Below are 25,944 nucleotides of genomic sequence, written 5' to 3' on the forward strand. Positions count from 1 at the left end.
TCCTCTGCTAATGTTTATGACTAACACATTTGGGACGTGTAAAACAATACTTAATTTGTAAAAAGTCTATGTGCCAAAATTCCTGCAGTAGTTTAACCACTAAAGAGCAAGTTTTGACTGTGTTGAATGGGTTTGTTTAAATGTTTATCAGTAATCAGCTAATCTTTTTTTTGGTTTTTCTTTCAACCTACATTTTGAAAAATGATGATTTCTCGTTGCTGGATTGCTGGTTAGTACTTTCACTTTGGGAAATACAGTGTATTCCTGAGCTCATCATGGAGAAACAATTTTTAAGTCAAGTCTCATTCTCTTTGGCAGGTGTGATTTGCTACTGTAATTGTAGGTGTGTGGTTACAGTAAGATTTTTTTATATGCAGTCCTATACGCACTTGTGTTGGGCTTTGAATATGCTGGATCTTTTAGACCACAGAGAGTTTCACGCTAAGCATGCTGGTGTCCTTATGCAATTTTGGATGGGCAACGAGGTGGATAAAGTGTGAGTTCATCATATTGTCACGTCTGGCAATTCCCTCCAACATGTATGCTTTCTCAGACTCCTCCTCCTAAATGTCATATTTAAGTGTAGGTAAGCAAAAGTTAATTGCTACGCTCTTAGCAGAAATAGTTATTAAAACCCCAAGTATTTCAAAAGGGGAATGTTGCTTTCAAATATTTGAAAAATTTGGAATGTTGCTACCAAATGCAGTATTTAAAACATCTCTGCTATCCTAGTGGGCAGGGACACAGAGGCAAGGAGGAGAACAAATTTTGCTACTTCTACAAGGCAGACTGCAGCCCTTCTGTAAAAGCTCATGGAAGAAATGCCCATGGTTTTACATATTTTTGGCAGCAATAACATAATTTGGTATATAAAGCAGTTCAGCTGTGAAACATTCAGTGCAGCCTTTTGTGTGGTTGATGAAGCTTCTCTTCCTACCAGTCTTCAGAGTCAACATTAACCATGCAGATTGCGGTGTATTACTTCTCCCTGAGTAGTAGTATTTCTCTTGTTACTGTCCCAGGATGGCTGTCTGGCAGACCACGTTTCTCACAGCAGAAGTATCAGAACAGTATTCATGATGTTAGAAGTGGTGCACAAGCTTTAATTTTACCTTTGAGAGATTCACTGTGTGTTTTGAAAGCCAAATCACTGACGTGGCTCCAAAAAAATATTTGGCAGTATGTGGGAAGGATTTTGCATGTGTGTGTGTTTTGTTTTGTTTTCCCTCTTTAACCTCTTTGGACTCCTGAAATTGTGTATGTTGTCTTTCTCCTTGATAAGTCTAAAACCATAATGAATATTTCTGTGGATGTTTCTGATTTTCAGGGTTCTTTATCTCCCACTTTCTTAAGGATAGGATTCTTATGTTTTTAATAAGTGGTGCATGTCTGTTCTAGAGCAGATCATGACAATGGGCTTTGCACAGTCTTCTCTAGAATCATTATCCATAGTCAGTCTTCTTATCTCTGGCTGGCATAAAAGAGGACTGCGTGTCCACCATGAAGTTGCTGCTGCTGTTCACAGCACATCTGTTAGTGCAAACCCAAGTCTGTCAGCATCTTCAACTAATACCTCATAATTTAAAATACCCCTTTTTGCCATCTCTGAGATATTGTTGGGACAGACAGCATAGATCATAAAAACTCTGAAAAAACCTGGGAGAATATTTACTAGAATGCTGCACACTACAACACACTGAAAGCACTGAACTTGAGAACAGTTTGGATTCACTATAAAGCTATAAACTGCATTGATTATATTTGTGTTTTCATTTGTCTTCCTACCGTGGCACAGCTTGTCTGCCTTTTGTGTTTCCAGAAACAAATCACTCCTCTGAGTTGAGGTTCCTTTTTGAGAAACATGCGCAAGGCAACTATGTGAGACTTGTACGCTGCGTTTGTGCCTTAGCAAGTACAGCTTGTCTAATGGTTCCTTGAGCTTGTCATAAATATTAATTTAATAGGGTTGGTACTATTTCATGCATTGTTAATGTACAGATTGAGGAAGAGATAATTCATATGGGCTGATGCTGGAACTGACAGGGTTTGTAGGCTTAAAGGAGTCCAGTTTTACAATATATCATTGTTTTCTTCAGATTATTTTAAAACTTCTTATATAGAACAGGATAGTTCTTTATTATCTTTTGAAATTTTTCTTACCTTCCATTCCCTCCCAAAAATAAATAAGCTGTCCAGTATTTTGTCTTTTTACAGCCTCCTTTGGCTGACACTCATGACTTGCAGTTTGAGGAGTTCTGCATGAGGTGATTGTTTAATTTTGCTGGGAAATATTTGACTCTAGGTGTTCAGCTTTCAATCATGCTGTATAGCAGGGAACCATTTGGTAGCTGTACTCAAAACCAAACCCATTTTAAAAACAAACATCAACATACCACATTATCAACTTCTGAAACAGTCCACGTAAGCCTTGAGAATTGCCTTGGGTTGCTGGTCACTTCAGATATGGCTGTAATTTCCTGATTTTTGAGGACTGCTGCTCAGGAAGGAATGGAATCCCATTAGGTTTACTGGTTACCCTGAAATTGCCCTTAGAACCAGCTCAGCTTAGAGGAGAAAACAAGGATGGGGGGGGGGGGGGGGGAATTATTTCCACAACCTAAACATAAATGACACCTCTGGGGGGAGAGGAGGATAAAGCAACTTTTAGATCTGTTTATTTTTTAGATTGGACTACATGTAAAAGTATTCTCTTCCTGTGTCTTGCAGTTGTTAATTGGTCAGGATTCTTACCTATGGTCACAGATCTTGTTCTTAGGCAAACCCTACAGAGTGAAGTTTGCCTTTATGGAAGAGGTCTGATATTTGGAGATATATATAATCTTACATATAAAGCCCCCCTGCGTTTATTTAGATTAAATTCTAAACACCCATTTTCTAACTTAATATAGGTATTACTTGGTTGTAGTGTTGATTTTTTTTCATTTAAGCTTTTCTTGAAAAGTCATTTTCTATCCCAAATGATCAGCTGTTGTGTTGATGTGCTTCAGCTATGTCTAGGTAAAGCTCTTCTCATCCAGAATGTGGACTAAATATATATAGTATATACATATTAAATGTATTACTAGTTGTAGTTTGTTTATTTATCTGCTATCAAATTGCTACTGCTTTATTAACTAAACATACATTGTGCACAATTCAGAGGAAAATACTCCCTATAAGCTAGCAAGACAAAACCATGACACAGCCTTACTGTATAACCTCATCAGATGTTAAAACTTACATAAAATGCATATATTAACGTGTGTAAATCCTACATTATGAAAACATGGAAGCCTGGCTAGCACACGTGGTTTGTTATTGCTCTTGACCGAAACTGGGCATGATCATAATCAAACCCATTAGAGCTGGAGTCTGGAATGAGAGGCCCTCAAGTCTGGGCATCAAGAGCATGGTACTCTCCTCCCCTCAACTCCTACTGTGTTTTTCCTTAGCTTTCTAAGCTACTTTACAAACAGTCACACTGGTGATGCATTCAATACTATTTTAATTGTGGTATTCTTTACTATGTGGTAAAGAATGCTTTTCCTTTATTGTATTTCCCTTTGATGTGCTGTGCTCGCTGTCCCTCAGTTGTACCAGACCAGTTGTTGCTGGGACTGTGCTGTACATCAAATCAATTAAATAATTTGCTTTAGCAGATTTTAAGTTAGGTTTGTTGAGCAGCATGGTTTACAGTATGTCTTGTGGTAGCACCAAAGACCCAGGTGAACTGGCAGGAGGCTGGGCATGGGCCAGGGCTGAACTTCGCATGGTTGGGAGCGTTTCCTGTAGCACTGTAAGCATTACATAAAAACAGGCAGGGAGGAGAAATCCCTGCCAATGGGAATCATTTTACATAGTGCAGTGGTGGGAGCCCCTTTTCCAGCTTGCGTTTGCAGAGTAACTCTCAGGGGTGGAGGGAGGCTGGCTGAGCCCCACTGGAGGCAGGCCCCTGCCCTTCCCGCTGGCTGCAGAAGGCAGCAGTGTTGTCAACAGAAACGCAGGTAAAACTGGTCCTGGGCAACTGATGTCTCCAGATAGCCTCAGCGCTTACTTGTCCAGAAAGTCTTCTGGCTTCAGTTTTGTGTCTGTGAACTAACAGTCTGCAAAAGGGGGATTTGTTTAGTTTTGTGTCCATTACTTATGCACAGCTTTTAATAACTCGGTACATTATCTGTTCTGAATGGAGGGGTGTGTATGAGACAGTCACCGCACTGTATACACAATATTCTCTTCCATAACGCTGAAGGAGGCCGTGTGCCTTTTCGTTTAATGCTTTTAAGGACTTCACTGTACTGGCTGTCATTGACCTTTGGCTTATGGACAAACCATTCCTCCTCAGAAAGTGAAACTGATCTCCTTAAGAAGTTTCATTTCTGCAAAACACTTGTAAATGTTTCTGAAACCCACTGTAATTTTCTGCCCCCCTTGTCCCCCAAGATGTTTACAAACTTTGCTTTGAAGTGAGCTTGCCAGGGGAAAAACTGAGAACTTCCCTGCATGCTATGAGTTTTGTTAAGAGCTACCTCCTGGCTATGACAGGCTTTTAACCTGTTGAAAGCCTAACAGACCTATTCCTGGCTTTGATGGGGATGTTCTTCTTTTCATAATTTAGGAAACTCCTTGAATCTTTTTAACTACTTCAGATGATCCTCTCTAAAACTTTTGTGTCTTGTGATTTTTAACATTTTGTTCTAATGCTGTTCTCCACCCTCTAGGGAAAGTGCACAAGTTCTTGGCTTACATTATCTCCATTCCTTTCCTGTCTCTTGATTCTGCTGTGGTAAATCCATCACTGATTTTAAATTGTCATGGAACCTTTCAAAATATTTAATTACTTGATTCACCTCTCGCTCCGTGTTCCTTACCAAGTCTCTCTGACAAGATATAATGGATTTCATCTATTCAGGAGGTCGAGTGGGGCAAAAAATACAAATCCTTGATGTACTTTACAGTAAGCAGGGAGCAGATAGGATGATGTTGTAATCCTCCACCTTCCTACCTGACTTCATTTGCAACACAGATGACAATTTTTGTTGGACTTCTTATCTAGTTAGTTGTAGTTTCTCATATGGAGGGAAAACAGAGTTTAGATGCCTAATGCAGTACAATTTCTAGGAGTTTAAATAATCAGTCTGTAAAGTTGTGTGTGTGTCCTCTTCTTGACCAGTGTATTTCTCAGGAATCCTACTCACTGCATCAAATATATACCAAAAGCTTCTGTTACTGCTTTGGTCTCTGTTAGACAAAGATTGTTTAACAAGATGGCTTTTCACTCTGTTGTGCAAATGGTCCAGCAGTTGTCCACTGGAACCCTGGATGTATTACAGAAAAGTTAAAGATGGGCTTTCAGATGCCAGCTGGAGGTTTGAGCAGTTTGTCTTACAGAACCTGCTGTATCCTGTCTCTCCAAATCAAACAACAAGCCAGAGAAAGCTTTCTTTTGAAAAATCTGTTTTGCTGAGCTGTGTGGGAGACTTTTCCTTTTCAGAATTGGAACTGGAAAACCAATAATCTCCAGCTCCAAAGAGGAAACAATTTAAGGTACCACCATAATTTTTGTAATTATTTCTTTTCACAGTAATTGCAGTGTCAGTCTTCTTATTGCTTTAAGACTAAAGTGAGTATGAAGAAATACTTCACCTTGGGACTTCTCTTTAAAGCCAGCTAAGTAATGCAGTCTCAAACTGTTGTGATAATAATAATATGGCTGCCCAAGCAGTAAAGCTAAACAAATTGAGGCAAAAGCTTTGTAATCATAAAATTTTCACATTAAAGGAAGTAGATGCTATGTGCAAATATAAAATGTGGAAATAAACACATTTAGAATTTTTGTTTTCTCTTTCCAAACCAAAGGGAAAGAAAAGGCTTCCCTGTGATTTCAGAGTATTGTTAACAAGCCCTCGTAGCTATTAGGAGCCTGGAACAGTAAACAGCTTAGTAACAACATAATTATATCAATAAACCTAACATCAAAATAACTCCCAAAATTTATGTACAGATGGTTCCATTTTACATTACAAAAGAAGTTTTCTGAAGTCCATTTCCCTAAAACAAAGGTTTTAAAGGCACAGTGTAATATTTGTCCTCAGATCTGCTGGGTTTTTTGCATGTAAATATGAATACCAAGGCAATTAACTCAATAATTTACCCCGTGATGGAGTTGAACTTCTCTTGGTAGCTATTGCTTTAAGCACAGTTAGCATGCAGTCTTCGGTATGCTGATGGGCTCTTGCTCAAGCCTGGTATATCGGCCCTCAAAGTGTCTAGTGCTAGGGATAGTTCACCCTCAGGAAGTTCGGTTTAGATAACTATCTGAATTTTTTGGGGTACCAAAATCTGGAATGCAGCAGTGAAATCTGATGAGCCCAGGCTCTCAGATCTGAGTCAGCAACAGGGCTGGACCCACTCTTGTTGTTCAGCACTTCCACTGCCGGGTCCAGCCAGCAACAGAAAACAGAGATGCATGAAAAGAAAGAGGAGGGAGCATGCTTCAGAAAAAGTACGGGCGTGCTTCAAAACAGAGTTTGTGTAGGTTATGTGTGAAGGTGAGAAGCTGTGAAGAAATTGCCACTTTCTCCCAGTACAGCCTTCCAAAACCTCAGGGGGTGTTTGGTTCTCAGGGGGCTTTGCTTTTAGTCTCGTGTAAGCAGAGGTCTGTGCAACATTAGCAGCTGGTGTCTGGGCTGTTTTGCTTACCAGATGTAATAGTGAACATATGAGATTAAGTTCTTTGCTGCTCTGGGTTTTTTCCCCCTGCTTCTGATCCTTTGCAGTTAAAAGTATTTCAGGTATTACAGGGCACACTATTATCAACTGAATTTTTAGTCTTGGAGGAGAAGAGTTACCCACCCAAATGGCAGTGTAAGCAAGAAAGGTATGGAAAAGTCAACATATTTTTCTTACTGATTTCTGGGTATTAATCAATTTTCTTATCTCTTTTTCTTTACACCCATTGTTTTCTAAACTGTTACTCATGTTTGAGTCCCTTTTCTGTAAGTTCAAGAAAAGAAAGATGCTTTTCCCTCTAGAAGTCAAGTAAACTGCTGTGGCTCTGCCAATTGGTAGGAAATATATATCACTCTGTGTTACTCTTTTGGTGAAAAAGAATAATTTCATTAAAGTATTTGTAGTCTTCTGAGGCTGAATTTCCATTCTAGCGTCCACTTCATCTGTGGCAATCAATTGATGGAGATCTAATCACTTGCCAGGCTTTGCCAGGAGAAAGTTGTCCATGACTGAATGGCAGTGCGTGCTTGGTACAAAGCTCATGACTCACAGGTTCTCGAGGCGGTCTCCTGAAACACACCTGAAGCTTAATTCTGTGTACAAGGCATAGAAGGAAGTACTCACTGTGACTTCATTCATGCTTTTGGCATCCAAACGTTATTCCTGGTGATGAAAAATAGTAGAATGAATAAGCAGCTAAAATGCAGGAGAGAAGCATGAATTTAAGCTTTGGAAAAGCTGAGAACACACCCCGCTTCTCATCACTTCTGTATGCTGTGCCTATTCTAATCCCCATCCAGACTTCAATACTAGGGATTAAATAGTCAAACATTTTTAAATGTTAATCATTCAGAACTTCTAAAGTCAGCTTTTCAGAAGTGACCTGTTTTGATTTGCATATATTTACATGTTGGTAAGTTTTAAGTTTATTTTAAAAGAGAAATAATTTCTGAAGAAAAAAGGGAGATTTTTTAAAATCCCTAATATACAGTTGAAAAAACCCTGTGTATATCTATCTCTGAAGGTAGTATAAAAGATAGAAAATGGAGGAAAAATGTCAAGAACAAAAAAGTGCACAGCAGCATAGTGATAGGACAAGGGGTAACAGGCTCAAACTTAAAACAGGGGAAGTTTAGATTAGATATAAGGAAGAAGTTCTTTACTGTGAGGGTGGTGAGGCACTGGAACAGGGAGCCCAAAGAAGTGGTAAATGCTCTATCCCTGGCAGTGTTCAAGGCCAGGTTGGACAGAGACTTGGGTGGCATGCTTTAGTGTGAGGTGTCCCTCCCACGGCAGGGGGGTTGGAACTAGATGATCTTAAGGTCCTTTCCAACCCTAACTATTCTATGATTCTATTCTTCAATGGCTGCAGGCTACCTTAGCTTGTACATAATTTTAGAAAGTACTGAGGACATATTTCACTTTCTTTGTCTTTAGTTTAGAAAATCAACCAGTTCTACTGAGCTACTACTTTTATTCTATTTAGGTAATAGAATATTTTTCTTGTATTTCTTCTGTTTTTCAGTGATAGAAACTTAATGCACTTTCCTTTTCTCTCATTTTGTTGCAAAACCTAAAGTACTATTTTTAATAGTCATGTACACTGATGGCTGTCTGTTGACATCAACAAACTTCAGTTAAATGTATGTAAGTATATGTAAAAGCAGAGATCAGCTGGTTGGTGTTTTTTTTCCAGTAGCCAGTGGCTGCAGTGTCTGCAGGAAGCTACAAGTGTTTTTCCGGTTTCCCATCGACTTCTGCAAAATAAAATTGAGTCTTCTTTTTGTCAGGTTGTCCAGCAATGCCAATTTCTTTATATGATACATCATTTGAATATTAGTGACCTCTGGAGAAGAGGGCAAAAAAGGTGGTTTGGGGTTTTCTGGCTGGTCAGATGTGGGCAGCTGGTGTAACCAGTGTTTGCAGGCTTCTCACCAGGAAAGCAATGTGTTTGCTTGCCATGCGGTTCTTCAGAAAGCTGGTTTCCTTAAAGAAGTTGTGGGTGGCATGAGGTTGGTCAGAGAGCAGACATTTGTTTGACCTTTTAGTAACAAGTCCTTGTATTAGGAGAAAAACCCAGCATTTTTTATTTCTTAAATTGCCACGAATGGAGTGAGAAGCTAGCAAACTGGGTCCAACAAACGTCCTGCAGGTTTTGGAGCCATCTGGATCTTGATGTGTAGGACTGCAGCTGAACAAACAGTGTAAACCTAACAGCACATAGCTGATTAATTACGATTAATACTGAAAATGATGTACTGTCTCGCTTTGGTTTTTAAAGTGTGGTCAGTCAACATTAAGAAATTTACATTAATTATGTCAATATTTGGGGGAAAAGTGATACATGTGAACACTTTACTACCACCAGTCACACTCTCTAGCTATTCAGGATGAGTTTTGGCTTCCTTTGTATTCCCTGGGAAACAATGATTAAACTAACATTCATATGTTAGGGTTTTGTTGGTTTTGGAGTGATGAAATTATATATTTCAAACTTTTTCTTATATGATTAGAGACACATGAAATGGAAAAGTGTTTCTTGAAGAGCTCTGTCGTCACATCATCTAGGAATTGAGGGTTTTCCATATTAGATTTGTTTTCATATTCGCTAACCTACCTTCCTGCTCCCTTCGCGTGGTGGAAATGGGGAATTCTTCTTTAGCTTCATGACAGTTCTGGCAATAACTATTGCTTCTTTTTACTCTTCACTGTCTTTGATACAGTTGTTTCTTAAAATATGCAGAGTTGTTTTGGGTTTTTTTTCTGAGCATTATATTTTATAGAATTTTAAAACTTTATGTCCCCAAATTATCAAACCAGACTAGATATATTGAAAGGAGTAAGCTCACTGACTGAAACTCAACCAGGAAACTCTCATAATTTTAACTATCAGTTAGTTTAGAATGAAATGATGCCATGTATTGTTAATGTGTTATGATAAATGAAATTAGAGACATGTTCAGAGTTGAAATCCCACCCTGTCTCATCTTGTTATGCATTAGACGGTAGATACTGTAGGAAAAGCCCTGAGATTGCCGTTGCAGCGCTGTGTTTGACGAAGGCTGCCTGCCTAGGTATCCTTATCACGTCATGATCTCTTGGGAATGTCTTAAAAGTGAAAAAGCAAACAGCCCCACAACAGCACGTCACTGTTTTCCTTGGCACCCTTTGGCCGTGAGCCTGTAAGTGAATAAATGAGAAGTAAAATGAACGAATCATGAAAGTCAGTGTCGAAGCTGATTTAAACCTCCCATGGACCTGAAGTTTATCCAAAGCAGAAACTCCTATTTAAGGGCAAGAAGAAGGGGAGCATAGAGTGGCTTGAGTTAACATAACAATGCCTGGCTTGGGCACCATCGCCCGTTCCTAAGTTTATTTAAGCTCTGTATGCCTGGGGAAAGCAAGTAAACAGCAGGAGCGATAGACAATCTCTTAGATAAACACCGTTTCTGCAGGACCAAGACCTTGATGGCTGCCGTCGCCGTCTCTAGCTTTAAATGGCGAGGAGCTCACGGCGTGACTCAGGGCAGGCGGCAGCTGCCGGCGGCACCGCGCCGCTGGGCCGGGGCCTGGACTCTGCGCCGGGGCGGTGGTGGTGGGCCGTGGCGGGGAGGAGGAGGAGGAGGAGGAGGAGGAGGAGGAGGAATGCTGCCTCCCTGACGTCAGGAGCTGCTCCTGGGAATGTTTTGCATTCCTCTTCCTGGCAGTGGTCAGGTGGCTTCCAGCAAGAAGGAAGGAACAGCCGCTTCCAAATGGAAAAAAAAACTAAAATGAGAAAAAAAAAAAGGGGGGGGGGGGGGGGGGGGGGCGGGGCGGAAAAGAACACTTTATAATAAAAGTATTGTGGGGGAGGCACTTTTATTAAAAGCCAGATTGGGAATTGGAACCAGATGTTCTGCATTCGAAAGCTGCACGAATGTTAAATGCGTTTATTAATGACTGTGATGGCTGAGGTATTTGGCTATCTGCCTCGCTTTAATCTCTAGTGCTCCGTATTTAAAAACAGTTGAGAAAAACATAGTTTTTTTTCTTTGTACCCGACTTTAGGCAGCTTCCTTTATATGAATGTTAATTAAAAAGTGAGAAAAAAGGAAAGAATATTTTTTGCGGCGGAATAGCCACATATATGAGAGAAGAAACAAGCAGGGAAACAGTTAACATTGGTCCTGTTCTTCTGTTAGTTTTAACATATGTTTTGTACTGAAAATTAATGTCTTTATATTCAGTTTCCTTCTTGATTTGTGGTGGTTGGATAATGCATGTGATGTAAGCCAAAGAGGTCAGAACATGCAATTACTCTTGCTCGCAAAGCACTTCCTATTCCCTTTCTTTCTCTCCTTAATGCCCTGTCAAAGTGGGGGTTTAAAGCAAAACAAGAGGAGATGATCAGTCTGAGGTGGGTGATGTAGCAACTGCATTCACCACAGGCACGGTTTGTGAAATAACAGCTTTATATCTAGAGACAGACCCGAGTGCATGATGTATCTCAGTTTCCAAAGCAGTTTGTCCACCCTGGTGCTTGTACACATTTGGGAGTCTCACGCATTGAGAACTTCCATGAAGGTTTGTGCCTCAGTGGGGATGAGATACCTGACAACACCATAACCTGTACAGATGCAGGCAGATTTGGGGCATCTTCAAGACATCTTTGTGTCCTTTTCTGACCACTAGGCTCTGTGGTTTGCAGGCTGTAAGATAATCTGTGTAAAGCATGGACTGCTGGAGGGAGAGAGAGCCTGGCATCACATCCCCCTTCCGCTCCCGGGCATGGTGATGCCTTAAACCTGTAGCTTCTTCATCAGCTTAAGAGGGGAAAGCACTCACTTTCTTTGTATTCTCTCCTTACCTGGTGGGCAAGGCTCTGTGTTTTAAGAGTTCAGGTATCTTCAGGCAGGGCACAGGTCCTGCCAGGGGCTGATGGAGCAGAGCTATCTCTTGATTTGGGCTGGGACAGCCTGTATGATTTAAACTGTGCCATAGAGACTCACCAGTGCCCTAGCCCAGTGTGTTGCTTGGTTTGAGTTTTTTTAATGCAATTAAATTAATCTTACATGTTCCTATTGTCACTGCACACAGTTGGGGTTAGCTGAGCCTGTTCCCTGGGCAGTGTTCTATGGAAGCTGGTGGCAACAGGGAGCACTGGGCAGTTTGGGTCCTGTTCTCTTGAGCAGTGTCCCCAGCTCAGGTGAAGCCCGTGACGGCCCTCCTGTTTCCGGGTACCGGCTGAAGTGGACAGGCAGCTTCCTGCTACGGGGTGGATGCTTTGCTGAGGAATTTCCAGAAATGCTGAGAAGTGCTGACTCACAGCTTACGGCCTGTCTGGGCTGAGGGGAGGTTTTCACGTCCTTGGCTGAAGCCAGCAAAAAATGTTGCTGTAATGTACTGTTTTATTTTTAGCAGGGGGAGGCTGTGTTGCTCAGGATGAGAAGCTTGCGAGTGGTTTCAAGATGACAGGCACTTTTAAGGGGTTGGGTTTTTTTTTTCCTTTTCTATTTTTAGAACTTGGAAAACAGGTTGTTTTGCTAAAATACAGACACTTCTCTGTTTCCCCACTAAATGGGTTGTTGTAAAGGAGCCTTAAGGAGTTCATGCAGGAAGGCTTTTACCGCCCCTGCAGGTCAAAATGTCCTTCAGGGGAGGAGATACTGAACTATTTGAGATTGAAACTCAGCTGGCACCTACTTGCGCGGTATTTCTCACTTCTGCTGAGGTGGGACTGCAGCTGCAATTGTTGGAGCTGAAATGTAGCCAGGTATTTGATGGCTGCTATTACGAGATCATTGTAAAAGCTGGGTGCTTGAGTTTCATCCTCCCTTGGTTTTAGCAGTCACTTCTCGAGTAATTGGCCGTGCGTTTTTCTTTCTGAACAGCAAATGCCCTATGGTGTTTTCTGCTAGTGTTAGCCAGAAACTAGAGGGAGGGAGGAGTCATTTCGAGCTGTGCCACCTCTCAAAATACAATTTTGGTGATTGGGTTGTAGGGGCAAAGGGGTCTTTTTTGTTGTTTTGTTTTCCATTCCGTACATTTTTTTTTTAATGTATCCATGTATGTCTGTGGGTTTTTTTCTGTTCAACAAGCAGTGTTGAGTGTTTGGGGATAATCTCCCAAGTATGCGCTGTCCCACAGAGTATCATAAATGGAACACACGTTTGTAAAAACTCTTTTACTTCTAAGTTCTAAAAGTTGCTATCAGCTCTTCTTCATTCGCAGCTCTGTATCTCTGCGTATAGAACTGTTTGGAGCCTTTTTTGACATCTTACTTGTGGTCTGTGTAACAATGAATGATCTGCAGACTACTCACCACAAGGCCATTTTTTTAACCTGTAGCCTAAACTAGCACATTTTGCACACAACCCCACCACCACCACCAAAGCAAAACAAAAATCAAACCCAAAACTCACACCTCTTATAGCAACCCTGCAGCATCTGGCTTGAGAATAACTGGTACACAGCTTCCCTGACAAAGTATGTTTCCCTCTTGTAGGTGGATCATGTTTTAACTGCTCTCCTCAGTTTTTGCCTTGATGTTATGTGTCCAGCAGGGTCCTCATTTGGCAACAGGAAAGAAAAAAAGGATAATTCTGTGCAGGAAGAGCAGGAGCGTGTCTCCATGATGTGCAGTGAGCTCATTTGTCAGTTCACTACTGTGAAAAATCCCAGTCTTAGTTATTTGAATAGCAATACAGTCCTTGCATGTGAGCTGCTGCTGCTGATTTTTGTAGGCAGAAGTAATTGTGGGCTGCACGTCTATCACAATTTCCCCATCAAATCCACTTTTACTAATGGCTCTAACCTTGCCAGCTATTCATCTCCAAGAGAAAGCTGTTCTACCCGTATCTGTCAGTTCCCTCCAAGATTTTACAGCAGCTGCATAATCTCTTCTAAGAGTTGCATAAGCATCTTTTTTTGCTTGTGTCCTGGCACCCAGAACTATACCAGGAAAAGTTATATAGGCCTTACATTATTTCTAGCCACCTGTCAGTAAATTAAGGACAAGAGCCATGAACTAATGTCCCCTTTAGATAGATGTGTCATCCGACCTGGGTGGACATGCCTCAACTGGGCTGCCTGACTCCAGATAACCCCTTCTGCGATCCGCTGCTGCTTGACCCTTTTCTACTTTGGATGAGGCACAGAACATACTTTTTTTGTGAAGATTCTGTCCCCAGCTTCTAAAAAGAAATAAAATCATGCATGAATGTTGTCCAGCTTTCCAGGAAACATGTTGGTACGACATGTATCACTGTAGTCAGAACATCTACTCATTTTACAGTCAGCTTTTTTGTAATTGAATCTGCTCTAGTAAAATCCAGCAGTCCTTTCTAGTAATATCATACTTCACAGTCTGGTTCCTGTGTTTAATACAGACATGCCCCGCAAAGAGGTTTCTGCTTGTGCTAGTATAAGCTTGTACCTTCTCAGATATCTCAGTCTCCTCGTGCTACCTGTTCTTGCATAGCTTTCTGATCTCTCCACTATTTGATACGCTTTGTTGCTAGCTGCACTACAGTCTTGGTAGCTGTGTGAAATCTCAGCAGTTCATGTTGATGCTTCAGTTGTCATACTACTTTTTGTTATCGTGTCATTGTCTTAAATAATTTTTACTTTTGATCTTGAGGAATTTCCTACACCCTTCTTGTACTTTCACTTAAGGTCATTATGACAGCCTATTTCTTTGTGCCCAAAAAGAACAATAAATCCAGATTAATGGTAAACCTTTAATGGTAATTAATGGTAAACTGAGTAGTCAGCTGCTTTATCATTATCATCACTTACATGATAGCATTATCATTAATTGTCTATTGCTCTGTTTGTCCATAGGAGTCTTGCTGGTTTTCAAAACAACTCAGTTCAAAAACTGCACTGCATATTACTTCATGCTCTGCTGGGAATGGTGGATCATATACATTGATTTCTATGTAAAGATGAGATTATGGTGGTAAAAAAATAAGACATTTTAAAAATTAGTAGTCAGAATTTGAGTGTCCTAAGTAGCGCAGTTAAGCCAATCCAGTTGTTTTAGTAAAGGTTAGAGGAATCTTTTGTGAGAAATTTTAAAGAATATGCACAGTAGGCACATGTATGTGTGTGACTGGATATATGAATGATAAATTTCAAGAATGTAGGCTGATACTTATAAACAGTTTGAAGCCATGAATAGAAATAAGTCACATTTTGTTTAAACCAATAAATAATCCAGAGAGACTAAGGACAGAAAGATGGAACAGGTGGTTAAGGAAAAAAATAGCTTACCATTATTTTGTGAGGGTCTCCCTGCTTTACCTCAATTCTAGTAAGCCTCTTCAGTCATCTTTTCAGTTCTCCTGTTTTTAAGTCTCCTCTTTCATTTTTAATCTTTTTCCTTAATTTTCTTTTGATTACCTTCAGGATTCCATGGTGTCATAAAGGTTAGAAGCTGGATCACCAACTATCATTTAAAACTTAAACTAAATCAAGGTTTGCCTCTTCTAAGTAGAATGTGATGTCAATCTTCTTCAGGATTCCTAGGTATCTCTTGTGGCCCCAGTAATCAGTATGTCAAAAAATGAATACATTTACAGCTGTTGAGAAGACTTGTGCTAACATTGCTGGATGTAGACTGGTAGGCATTCATTATTAACATATATTCCCACTGAGAATCTTGTGGACAGTGCATACCAAAATCTGATCATCCATGTGCCTGGCACTGCTGGGTATTGTTAACATCATAGTTTGGTGATTTCCTTCTTGTGCCATTGATTCCAGAGTGTGTTTCAAAATGTCTGTGTTGATCTGTAGCAGGGAAAATTTGTCTTTCTGTCTTCCACAGTAATACATCCTTCTGAAATAATGAAGCTGTCAAAGGATGCAGGTGGGATCGTGTGTATAGAAGACAAACTTGCCAAGGAACATGAATGTGGTTTTGACACAGACATGTCTGTACTAGCAAGTGATGTGATGTGGTAGGAGCAGCTCTGTGGAGTAAAAGTTGGTGTGGGAGATTTGGTCCTGCTATATGCATTGTGAAGTTTTACTTGAGACAGGCTGCTGGTTGGTCAGGGTGCACTGAATGCCTTGTAACAGTTGGAGTGCATCTTCAGATTTAGTTCCATCCAGAAAGAATCCATTCTGTCCCACAAAGGGGGTCCCACAGTCCAGACTGAAGCACAGGGAAGATTCAGAAGCACACCACTGATCTGAACTGCAGGACTGATGTGGACACACCCAGGGATGACCAGACATCAGACCAATCCATCTTTCTCGCTTTGGCTTGCTCTGAGAATTCCTATTGTCATACATACACACAGATGCTTAGTTGTAAACAGATAAAACCCAGACAACAAGCTGATTTTTTAATACTAAGAAGAAGAAGGGCAAAGGAAAAGAAAAAACGTTATGTTCAGCTTTTAATACCTGGGTGTTATTCAGTCTTGTGATGGTGGCTGTGTAGCCATCGTTGCAACTGAAAATTTTCTGGCACTTGTCCCGATGCATCCTTTCTCTCTTGGAGTCTCTAGAACTGTGCTAAGATACTAATATTGTTCTCTTGTAGCTGGTATGTATTAACTTTAAAAGAGGTAAGTTTTCATTCCCATGGTTACCCTGGAAATCTTTGACAACATGTGCTGTACCACATACTTGATACCACAGCAAACAGATACTTGGAATTGGGGAAACCAGTCTTAAACACTGAACTTCTTATGGAGGAACAAGTTCAGAGCTTAGCATGACATGGACACCTATAAGAAACTTGTGTATGTTTGCTAAAGAAGGTATGATGGTAGTCCTTTACACTGTTAATGTAAATAAAGAATTTCTGATTCTTCCAGGCTTAATTTTGTTAAAGTGATAGAATAGAGGTATCACCTAGATAGAATAATGTGCACACACCACAGCGATTGCAGACTCTTGATCTCCCCATCATCCATCTCAGTTGCTGAGGTTTCCTTCCAGCAGAAGTAAGCAGGCTCATGTGGACTTCTGCTTTGTTTCTCTACAGAGTAGATTAGAATTGGGAAGTATAAGCCCTCCAGAGCAATGGGTCACTCAGACCCAGTCAGTTTTGGTCATCTTTTAACAGCTTAGCACACTGTTACAACTTGCTCTTCTGAATAGAAGCTGCAAATGGTCAACTTGTAGTAGCAGGTTTTTATAAACATTTATTGTACAGAATTGAAAAACTGAGCAGTCAATATGTACATCAATATATAATTGCTTAGAGACAGGATTGCAGTAAGCGTAGGTAATAAAAACTGGGCTGAGAAAACAGTCGGTGTACCATACGGAAGGGATAGTTGCTTTATGAATTTTTCCTTTTCCTGTTTTCCTCTTTCCACAGAGAATACGCATTGCATTGAGGACAGAGAAACAGAAAGTCTTGGCAGCTTCTACTGTGCCAGAGACTTTGTTCTGCTCAGTGAGGAGGGGTGCAGTTCCCAAGAAAGATGTCAAATACAGTAATTAATGTTCTTTCTTCATGTGATGGATACCATCTGTATTTAGAAACATCTGAGCTTGCGCTTGAATACAAGTCACGTAGCATTTTTATTGGTATAGTGAAGAACTTGAGTATCTTTATTCATGATACTTGAGGCTTTGCTCCCAGACATAGTTTAGAAATGCGTGACATTCCTTTTACGTTTCGAAGTGAAAAGTGAGCCAGGGTGAGCAGGAAGGACATTCCGTAGCTCGGTGAATCTTTTAGCAGTTTTTCATTGTGTCATATTTGTTTTTATAGAAGCAACGTCAAACTAGGGCAATAGGAGCAGCAAATTAGTTTTTGCCTCATATAAAAGCAAACATGATCAGCATCTGCTCATCCGCCAGGGATATTCATGGAGTCAATTATAATCAGGATATACAACTTTCCTTTTTTGACAGCCTTCATTAAGACTGGTCAAAATACAGTGTCTTCAAAACAAACAATGTTTTTAGTTTTCCTTCCTTCTTAGCTTCTCCTATTTCCCTAGCAGTGAAACTAGTGACCTTATCTGAAATCATCTCTGTGTTTGTATCCATGTCTCTTACAGCTGGGATGTGGCTCCAGTAGTTCTGCAATGCAGCAAGTTACTTGCTATCTTAGTCATGTAATATATCTTTTCCTTTTCTTTTTATTCCCTTTGTTTCAGAATATAAACATCAGCAATTATTATCTTGATTAATCCTCTCTCTGTCGTACATCTCCTCTTTCCCTCTCCCTGTTTTTGAGGAAAAGTAATAAAAGGCAAGTTTATTGTTTTCCAGCTAAGGTCTGCTAGTTTCTGTGAGGAAGAATGTCCTTTTTGTCTTAAACATGCTTGTTTTGTGTTGTCTTAATCTGCTTGGAAGGAATTGCTGTCTGAATCAATACACCTGTATTGTAACCTATCTGAACAGATAAGAAAGTGGCCTGGAACAAAGGTTTGGGGCAATAATCGCAAATTTCTTGACAACATAACATTGCAAATGGGCAATTCCATGGTCCAGCAAATATATGCAAAAATCTTTAAGATACTGTAAACCCGATTTTGAAGTCAAGAAAGGAGATGCCAGTTAGGCTGAAAACCTAACTGTGCCAGCACTGGGTTAGAGTTTTCTCCTGAAGCAAACCTAAATTTAAGAGAGTGCATGTAACCTCAACTGTGCCAAAGCCCTCCCAAGTTCACAGTTTGTCCAGGGACAGAGGAGGATCATATGCCATGATCAAATGCTACCACTTGTCATGGTAGTCTGTGTCATACAGCTGGACATATGCCAGTCACATGGTCAAAATTTCATCCCCTTCTCTGCTGGCTCTTGACCTGGCACACACTTGAACGTCTTGTAGTATAAGGAAGGAGCATAATCAAAGAATACTAGATAAGGAAAAACAGACTTTGTATTCAAAATACTCTGTACATTCTGGATTTCATTTGGCTTATGCCACAGGCTTCTCATAAAACCTCCAGCAAGTTATTTGTTGTGAGCCTTGATTTTGCATATAAAAAATGAAAATAACAGTGCTTCTCAGTTTCACTGCATTATTAGTAAATAAAGTTAGTGTTATTGAAATGCTGGCCTACTGGGTTTGAGAGAGGGCCAGAAAAGTGGAGAGGGAGAGGGAATTCCCTTTTCTTAGGGAGTTTGGAGGAGCGATGCCAGAGGCTGCTATAGTTCCCAGGAGCAGCAACGCATTAAGAGAGACTTAAAGATGCTGCCTAGCTACCTCTTTATGAGCTCTGAATCTTGTGCTTCTCTTTAGAGGCATGTGCACACTTGCCTTTAGGATGTATTTGTTCATATGAAATGTGAGAATATATAAATATTATTAGATGTATTATAAATGTACCTAAAATTATTTACTGGCAATTAGCCAGAGAAATTCACTTAATTTGAGAGGAAAGAGGAGAACTTCTGCTCAGACCAAGTAATTTGTGTTGTAAGCAGCTACAGAAAGACTAAGGGAAGAGTAGGTGGAACATCAAGAAATTTGAAACGTAGTATGTACGGTCTTGTCAAATGGGGTACATTTTAAAGCAGGAAATGAATCTATTGTGAACTTTGAGACATTTTTGTGTATAAATATACATTTTACTGTCTAATGCTGCATTCATTTTCCTTATTATTTTCTGAGTATGTACCATTAACCATGTTTTTATTGAAGTCTTCAATGTCAAAGCCAAATATTTAAGACCATGTAACATTCAGAATATTAGCACATAAAGTCATCATAAACCAAACCAGAACAAATAGCACTTAAGCAATTTTTGAAGTTTCTCTATCAAGAAAACTTCTCTTGTGGAAGACCAGTTTTAATAGCCAGGTATGAAAAGTGAATAAGGGGATAGCCGACCCTTGGTTTTGAGCTAGGTTTCCTGTTAAAGTGGTGGTGGGAAATGTTCTTCCCGGAGGAGGATGTATGCTGTTCAGCTGTGTTTGCCTCAAAAAGCTGAATCCAGTCATTGTGTCTGTATCTTGGCTTCTTTCCCACTGTGAAAGTACAGAGCAAACTCTTGCCTGCTACTCCCTGTGAGCTCGATATCCTTATTAAAGATCAGGGAAAAGAAAGGGGAAAACCCAGGGAGGTGAGTGAGTTCATTTGCATACGGCGCCGGGGCCAGCGCATGGTTCAACATGTGATGCAACAGTGAACCTTTTTGGTGAACTTGTAAAGCCATTGAGAGGCGTTTTGAACTGCAGAGGTGCAAGACTGCAAGTTCTTATTCACAAGCAAGAGTGAAAGTGCTTTGTAACTTAATTACATAACATAAATTATAACATGTTTTGCATTAAACAGAGAGCTATGACAATATTTGATGCTTGTTGTTCTGTTCCTGTTCTTGTTATTACTATTAATGCTTGAAGTATTTGATACTTGCTACTGTTCCTTTCTTAAAAGTCTTACAGTCTATTTGATGTCTTAGCTGCATGGAATTGGCAATGAGAATCACCTAAAATGAGCCACATTGATGTTCATTTTGTGCTATGACATCTGGCTGGGTGCTTTTTTTTCCCTTTGAAACTGGATTCTTTTATGGTCCTGTTTAACTCCATTCCTGGGCAAGAGCCCTGGCTGCTGCCAGGCGGTGGGATATGTGTTCTTGCCATTTTGCCTGTGTGGTCTTCAGCGCACATCACACCCTTCTGGGAGCAGTTTCCACTCACCAGCTTTGCACCAGTGTTTTCCTGGGTTGGTGAACTGAGCCAGCTAACAAGTGGGAAACAAGTCTAAACCCTTGCTCCACTTTTTAGGGTTAACCAGTCCTTAGATACGCTTCGTTGAATCATCTAGCTTTATGCTTTCTTTTGTCTACACTGTTTTTTTCTGGGTGCAGAAAGGGTTCAAGAAAACCTTTGTATCTTCTTTTCTAAATTTACTTACATCCTTTTGACTGAAAGTTGACTGTAGCCTTTTACAACTTGGTGACACAGAGTAGGTGGAGGCCTAACATCTTAACCTGGCTTAACATCGCCCAAGCCAAAAAAGAAGGCCTTGTTATAAAATATGTTGTTTAGTAGTATAGTGGACATATCAAGACTTGTAGTACACCCTGTTTAAGAATAAACTGCGTTAGAATAATAAGCATATCGATATAACTGTCTGTATAGTTAAATACAACATTGGTAACTGAACTGGTAAAGGCAAAGAAGTGCAAGTTCATGTTGACAGATTGAAAGCCATGCATGAACATAGGCCCTTATACAAGTATATTGAGCTTCAGTGCAGTCTAGCACTTGTTCATGCACTCAGAAAGTCCGTAGTGGGTTTGAGGGACTTCAGGAGAAAGACATGAGTTTTGTTTGGGTTGATGGACGATGGAACTGAGAGGAGAAAAGCAGTAGTATGACACATGATAGGAAAAAGTTTCCATAAACAAGTATGGTGAAGTGAGGTAGTTCATAACTTTTCTGTCCTCATGATTTTTTATGTTCAATGATACCTTCAGGGATATACATCAATGAAGTGATTGTTTCTGGGTAAGAATTCTTGCTAGTTTCCTGAACAAAAATTAATATCCAGGACTTGCATGGCTTCATATAACCATTTTACTGTCTGGTGCACTCTACTGTTTATTCACGTGGTTTTGGTGGTTCTCCATATGCACAGTTAATTATCAGTTCTTTTCCAGTTTGGAGCATACATAAGAGGCAGAAAGTGAAAATTCAAAGTCAGTGAAGTCTATTCTCTTCTTCACATGTTTTTAGTTACCTTGAAGGCTGATTGATTTTATGCATGTATTTCCTGGGACTTTTCAAAGAGCTGTGAGACTTCTCTCTGCTGGGGCTCAACTGAAAATATGAGATGTGTTTATTATGATGTCAGTGTTTCTTAAAGGGCAGGGCCCTGGTTTAATTTATGACTCAGCACTCTAGTTACTAGACTCTAGGTAAAATGGGGCCTGTAAATAATTTTCACCACCGTTTCTTAATTTAGAAGCAGTGTGTTCCTTTTGCACAAAAAATTGTTTTATGCCAAAGTGTTAAAATTTCAGTAAAGGAATTATAAATTTCTCCACTTTGCAACAACTAAGTAAAGAAGAAAGGAATTTAGTCACCGCTTGTTTTTCCTTGTGGCCATATACTTTTAAATAAGTGATTTAGGAGGTTGTATTCCAACTGATGGATTTTGTTTCTGGTTGTTGGAAAGCTGAATTTTTGTCTTGTTTGGGAAATGGTATCTAAGTAGAAGTAAAAGCGTATCACTAAGATTTAGAGGGAATCTTGGAATTTTTGTTTGTTTTATGGTTACCATTAAAGTAAAACATCCTCACATTTCTGGGAATCTTGCATGATCAAGGATTATAACACTGAGACCATGTTTATATTAGTTTTTCATTGAAATTTTTAGAAGTGATTACTTATCTGTTATATTATTGAAGTTCCTGTTGCCTGGTACCAACCAAGCACATGCCTAGCAATTTTTGTTCTTGCTGTATTTTTCACCATTACTGTGAAAGGATCTCCTTTCCTTAAGGTCTTTGTTTTCAACTGAGAAGTTCAAAGCTGGTGGCTGGATGACAGTGAAATGAAGAAATAGCTTTAAACTATTGTAGTTGACCCAAGTCCAAGTAAAGATAAACCTTTCTGATTTACAAAGTGTTGCATTATAGCTTGGTCTGCTCTCTGAGGGGTTTTGTCTGAAAAAAATAAAATGTGAAGTAGAGGCTTGCTTTTACGTAAAAAAGCTCAGAAACGACAGCTGTCAAAGCTCACTTTGGCTATGTGTGGTTTTGGCATGGGCAAATAAACTTTCTGGTGAGGGGAAAAAAAGAAACCGAAAGCCTTACCAGCTTTAGCAATCCCTAATCCAGGGCTAGTGGTGCCAACCTCAGCAGCGTCAAGAGTGCTTGCTCAGAGAGAGGTGGGGGTTTGCCCAGGCCTGATGCTTCTGGCAGACAGTTTTGGGAAGCCAGGTTCTTCATTTCCAGAACAGAACCCCTCTTCCATCAAACATTTTCCTACTCTCCTTTGAAAACCTGAACTCTGTAATAGAGGCGTGCTGCGTTGCTTGTGAGGTATGAAATGCTTCATTTGTTCTTCCACCTCAAAGACTGCTTGAGAAAAAGCTGTCCATGTATCTTTTCTCCAAGGCTTAAAGCATCTTTACATTTAGTAAGTAAGTCCCTCTGCTAGGAAGCTGACGAAAAGGTTTGTGGAATGAACTGTCAATAGCCTAAACTGAAACATTTGCAACATGAAGCTACTTGAATGATTTCAGTGTTCTGTCTTTTTTTCTCATATTAGTGAGGGAGGGATTGGGTTTTTACCCCTGATCCAAAAGGACACCAAATGCTACTAGAGGCATAAGATTGATTCTAGTGATAACTCTGTGCTCTCAGACCTTTAAAAAAAAACAAAAAAAGTAAGGCATGTTTAAGTGCAAATATTTTGTAGGTGTCTTACTGCCAGATACTGTCATTGTGTTATCATGAATTATCATGTTAAACCTGTGAGTGAAAGCTTAGAAGGATAAATGACCATACTTGTATGTGTGGTAACTAGTGGAAATACATATATATCTATCCCCACATATACAGTGATCACTGTATATGAACTTCATGATGACAATGTAAGTTATATTATTGCAACTTTGAATATAAAGCGTCAGTATTTGTCTTGCACCCTTTACTCCTGTTCCCACTGGAGCGGAGTGATTGATTGCCTTTGGCCTGATAGTATGTTTGAGGAGCAATCTGAAGCTTGCTCTGTTTTCCTTTCAACTTCTCCTTTGGGCTGCCACATGCCTTTCTGCTTTATTTATTGCTGGCTTGTTTGATTAGATTGAGGAAGGATTAAGGGATTCACTACCCTTAACAAAAGGCAACCCCTTGTTTATTAATGTGTAAACATAATGTAATTACTTCTTAATTCCTTGTGTTAAATAATAGAGGGAATTCTTCAGCAGATAAACCCTGACAGGTTTTTTGAAAATCAAATGGAGGCAATATGCTGACTCAGAGATGTGTATGCCAAAGATAAGTATCCCTCACAATGCTTAGGTTTAAGTTGATATGAAGAACTTCAGCTACTTTGATGCCCTTGTGATCCAGATAATACACATCATCAGTCCACACTAATTTCTAACTATTTCTCACTTCCCATAATGAAAGGAGGTTTTGTCTCTACTTAGACAATTTAGGATTTACCGTTAACTGTTAATTCAGCTCTTTTTACATTAGCAGTAGTAAAGGATATAATAAGAAGAGGATTCAGCTTTTATTCAGAAAAAAAAAAATGTTTAAAAGCCTTAGCACCCATTTTTCTTCTATCTCTACCATTACCAGCTCTGTAGTATAGGAAGTTCTGGGTAAAGAACCATCATAAAAGCTGGTTGGGGAAGAGGGGAAGGTAATTTCCTGTCTGTAAGCTCAGCTGGTATCCTTGCATTTGGTTGCTGGTTTTTTTGTGTTTCACAAATTAAAGTAAAAGAACAATTTTTAAAACAAAAGAGTAAATGGGATTCTGTTAGACATTGAGGTAACAAACTGTGTGCATGTGTGTGTAGTCTGTTCTGTAGGTGATTTAAAGGAACATCTCAATGAGAAGAACATTTCTGTGCAAGTCCTGTCAGTTTCAGTTTTATACTAGTTTACTATTTCAAATTTAGCATCTCTATTTCTAGATTTCTTGTGAGCAGTTTTGCCTGCCTCTCATATGGAAGGGGAGTTGAGAAGCATTTCTCTGGACAGCACCATCCCCTTACACTTTTGTAACTCATTAGCAGTGAAACATTTCACCTACTTTATTCTTTTGTGGTTTGATGTACATTATTTTTCTTCTTTCTTCCTCTGGGTTTGTGGTCTATACTCCGTAATGTGACTGGGACTGCGTATTTATATTATACCTCACAGGTCTGTAACTGGCTAATTCTGAGGTAGCTACTTGCAAGAAGTTGTGATGATTAGATCAAATAGTAGTGATTTGCTTACATGTGCTAGGCTGGTGTCAAAACACCGTATCAGAAATTATGCCAATTTTGTGGCAAAGGTTTCTGTTGCCCCCTCCCACCCTTTTTTGTTTTAAATCAAAGACCCTCGACATGATCTGCTGTTGAGCTCTTGCCATGATTACTCACATTGTACCATAGAATAAATACCTACAGTTTCTCTGTGACCCACAGTGCACTTGAAAGGAGTTGCTGGAAGATTCAGAGTACTGCTGAGTGTAATGATGAACAAAGTGCATTTTAAAGGAGAGTGAGTGTAAAGCCTTGCTGTAAGAAGACTGAAAATAAATCTGCATAAATTGTGACTGAATTTCTAGCTTAGGCTTGGGACCATTTGGTGCTTCAGTTTTGAAAGGAACTAAGTCACATTAGAAGAATAATGATGGAAGCAGCTATCGTGCACACAACCTGTGTCCACCACAGCCACAAAGGAACAAGTCACAATTAGCATAAGCATTGAAGAGCATGTTTCCTTTGGAAGCTGGCTTTTGAATGTATTCAGTGGTGGTGCTGGGTTTAAGGCAGTAAAGAGTATGAGGTAGTGGATGATATGTTAGAGGATTTCACTATAAGCCTGGTGCTCTGACATCTGAGGCCAAGACCAATGGTGTACCTTCGCTTCCGCTGTTCTGGCCTCCTCTGATTGTTCCCACTTGTTCCAGCTCCTGCACTATAGCACACCTTGTTTTGTGCCAGTGGAACAATTATGGGGCTCTGCTGTGACCAAGATCTGGCCAAGGGGGCTGCTCCAGCTATAAGAGTTTCTTTTTTTGGAGGCAGGAGTTTTCATTCACATTGTTTTTCAGCTTGGATGAATTCTTAATCTGGTTTGCAGCACAACCCAAGGCATGTCATTCTAAATGAGAGCTGGGGGGTGGACCACAGCGTGAAGGTATTGTGAAGCCAGAGCTTTCTTTTCTCAGATGCTTTAGACAACCTAGCACCTCTCTCTCTTCATTTCTCATTTCATGAGGTAAAGGGAGAAATACTTTAATTAAAGCAGGTATTACAAGATGTGTGTATATTAAAACTGTTGTGTGAGCTTTTTAATTTTTGTGCAAGTTTATAAATCTTAAGGGAAAAGGTACTGTGAAATAACTAGGTATTATTGCAGCTGACTTAGCACCTCCATCTTTAGAAGTTGATGCAGTAGCAGTTTTAGTTTTATGAAATGCTGTTTTCAGTAGAGGAGCCTCTCCTGCGCTCTTAGACACAGAGCTACCCATGCTGGGTTTCCAGTCATCATGCCAGTAGCTCATTCTTGTTCTGAGGACTGAACCTACATCCTTAAAAAACGTTCATGGTTCAACAAATTTGTTTGTTTAGCAGAG

At 39.9% G+C, this 25,944-nt stretch overlaps 1 protein-coding gene and 1 long non-coding RNA gene across 3 annotated transcripts in view; both read left to right on the top strand.

Moving 5' to 3' along the window:
• SPIDR (scaffold protein involved in DNA repair) overlaps positions 1-25,944 on the top strand; it is a 204,188-nt gene that overhangs the window by 82,108 nt on the left and 96,136 nt on the right. The gene's annotated exons all lie outside the window — the stretch shown is intronic.
• On the top strand, positions 15,213-17,951 carry LOC130592960 (uncharacterized). Its single transcript, XR_008970719.1, has 2 exons — positions 15,213-15,331; positions 17,048-17,951. It is a non-coding gene; the product is annotated as an uncharacterized LOC130592960 (long non-coding RNA).

Source organism: Pezoporus wallicus, unplaced genomic scaffold, assembly GCF_028554395.1.
Source record: "Pezoporus wallicus isolate ANWC-B61680 ecotype Strahan unplaced genomic scaffold, APGP_CSIRO_Pwel_v1 contig_227, whole genome shotgun sequence".
NCBI lineage: Eukaryota > Metazoa > Chordata > Aves > Psittaciformes > Psittacidae > Pezoporus > Pezoporus wallicus.